The sequence below is a fragment of the Mus caroli genome, chromosome 2, assembly GCF_900094665.2.
Source record: "Mus caroli chromosome 2, CAROLI_EIJ_v1.1, whole genome shotgun sequence".
In the NCBI taxonomy this organism is placed as follows: Eukaryota; Metazoa; Chordata; class Mammalia; order Rodentia; family Muridae; genus Mus; species Mus caroli.
Window position 1 is genome coordinate 84,363,393 of NC_034571.1, and position 2,951 is coordinate 84,366,343.

A 2,951-nucleotide genomic window follows, 5' to 3' on the forward strand; every position below is an offset into this window, starting at 1 on the left:
AAGGAAGGAAGGAAGGAAGGAAGGAAGGAAGGAAGGAAGGAAGGAAGGAAGGAAGAAGGAAGGGAAGGGAGGGAAGGGAGGGAAGGGAGGGAGGAAGAACCTTTTCCTTCTTCAAAGCTCTTTGAAGTCTCCTGTTTTAATATTTGTACAAGCACAATGACTGAAAATGGATGCTATTCTAGCCATTCTTAATGTTTGTACCCATATAAAGTCTATGAAATTCAAGTCAAGGAATCTTTCTTCTGAGGAAACTTGACTAGACCATGTAATTTAAAATCAAATATAGTTATGCCTTTAGGAGACCTATGGGGACAGGTGGAAAGAATTATTAAACTGGAAAAAGAAATAGCAAGCTTAAGAAGGAAAATGAAAATGTGTCTTCAAGACAGTGCAGATAGACTCAAAAATGGGTCAAAACCACCTACTTTGTGAAGAATTAAGATGCAAGTTACATGTTACTTAAAAGCATATCAGAGCACCAATATATCAATTTCACAAACTGCCTTAAGCAATCTTACCTTAGATTTCAAGTCTTGAGTGAGATAAAAAAAGATACAATATTTCCAATTTTCTAACTCTAAAATAGAGTTGTGTCAACATCCAGTTTTCCATACATAGAATTTGACTCTTCCATTCTTTTTATCAGTGGAGACACTTATGACAATTAGACTGAAATGGAGTTCTTGAAGTTTTACTTAAAATGACAGTATCACTATAAAAGTTTTATAGTCTTGAATCTAAGGAAATGTTAATATTTCTTCTTTGTTAGTATTTATTTTTTATTTTTATTAAGATATTTACTTTACACCCAGATCACAGCTTCGTCTTCCTCCCTTCCTCCCCTCCCTCCCTCTCCCCTCTCCTCTCCATCAGCTCTTCCTCCCCTTCTCCTGAGAAAAAGGAAGGCCTGAATAAATGAGAAATGTTGATGACATATTTGAGAATGAATAGAAGTCCCTACATGACAATCATGTACTCAGAAATTTTCTTGGGAAACACTTTGTGATATTTCTGGTTTTGTTTTTTAAACATCTGGTAAGGAACAACCAGTGACATAAGATATGTTCATGTAAGGAAAATATTTCTATGCCAAAGTTGAGATACTACATTCTACAGAACATGCAAGTAGGAGCACATTCCATTAAATATGAACAGAAAACTACTGGATTTTATATTAGATAAAATATTAGAATTGCAGTTGAAAATTTATAGAACAAAAATTCTGGGGTACAGGACAAGTTTTGTTTTTAAACTTTTTGTATTTTTTTAAACTAGTCAAAGTAAGCTTCCTTATAAGAAACCTAAAGTTTAATATATGTTGTAAAGTAATTCAAAAATAATATTTTTAATGTGAAGTACCTTTGAGAATTCAAACTCAGTAAAGCTTCAAGTACCTTAGCCTGGGAAAAACTGGTGAGTTATAATCTTCTAAAAAATATATGGAAAATAATGCAGAACTCAGACTCTAACTTTTACCTAAACAAACAAACTAACTAAATATATATTATTCTTTTTATTATAATAAAATACCAGATTTCCACATTCATAAATGATAAATAAACATTCCTGTGCTCTTGCACTGATAAGAACATTTAATTGCCTTCTCTATGTCAAAATATTTTCAGTCTCCCTCTTAATAAATTACAGTGTAATTTAATCACAGCAGAGTACTTATGGAGAAGTTAGAGAAAGGACTGAAGGAGTTGAAGGGGTTTGCATTCCCATAGGAAGAACAACAATATCAATCAACCAGACCTCCCAGAGCTCCCAGGGACTAAACCACCAACCAAAGAGAACGCATGGAGGGACCCATGGCTCCTGCTGCATATGTAGCAGAGGATGGCCTTGTTGAGCATCAATGGGAGGAGAGGCCCTTGATCCTGTGAAGGCTTGATGCCACAGTGTAGGGGAATGCCAGGGCAGGTGGGGAGTCAGGAGTGGATGGGTGGGTGGAAGAACACCCTCATATAAGCAGGGGGAGGGGAGAAGGGCTAACGGGTTTCAGGGGTGGGGGGACCGGGAAAGAGGATAACACTTGAAATGTAAATAAAGAAAATATCCAGAAAAAAAGAAAAAATAATAATTTACAAGTAAAAATGAAATCTATCTTACTCATCAGATTGCTTTTTACCTTTTTGTAAATAAAATCAAATAAAACAACCTTAATTCCTAAAAGAAATAAAATATAGTTCTTTAAAATAGTATGTGCCTCTGTTTTAAAGCTATGCAAATACCAGTTTTTATAGAATAGAACTACCAAGACTATTCTTGTGGTTGTCTTTAATCCCTGCCCTTAAAAGGAAGAGGCAAGAGAATTGGAAACTCCTGGCCAGGTTAATCTATGTGCCACCTTGTTTCAAAAACAAAGCCATAAAAACTAATCAAAATTACAACAGCTTTTTCCAACTGTACCCCACAGATTTTCTAGTCATCCAATGTATCTCCAGGTACTACTAACCTTTACAAAGTGGGGCAGGGGCACCTGAGGGTCAGGAACTTGATGTGATGAAGAACAGTGCCCTAGGGTATGTGACTCAGTGGTAAAACATGTGTTTGGAATTCATGAAACCTGATGTTCAAACTCTAACACACACACACACACAAAAAAAAAAAAAAACAAAAAAACAAAAACAAAAAAATCCCACCAGGGGTTAAATATGGCATGATTGCCTTTCCTTGAGTTGCTTCAAGCCTCCTGAAAGAAATAATATTTAAATAATAATAAGGTAAGTTATATAAAAGAAATAGGTGCAAATATTCTGGTATACACTGTTGAGTTGAAAGTCAATGAAGCCCTAGAATCTTTAGACCATTTTACAAACAAGTTTTTTGAAATAAAACAAATTCCTTCTTAGAATGACTTAAAATGATAAAAGAGGATAAGCACTGGAGTTTGGCCTAAGTTCAGTGTTACTTGGGTTTTAAGACATTTTATCCAGAAAAAAACAAAA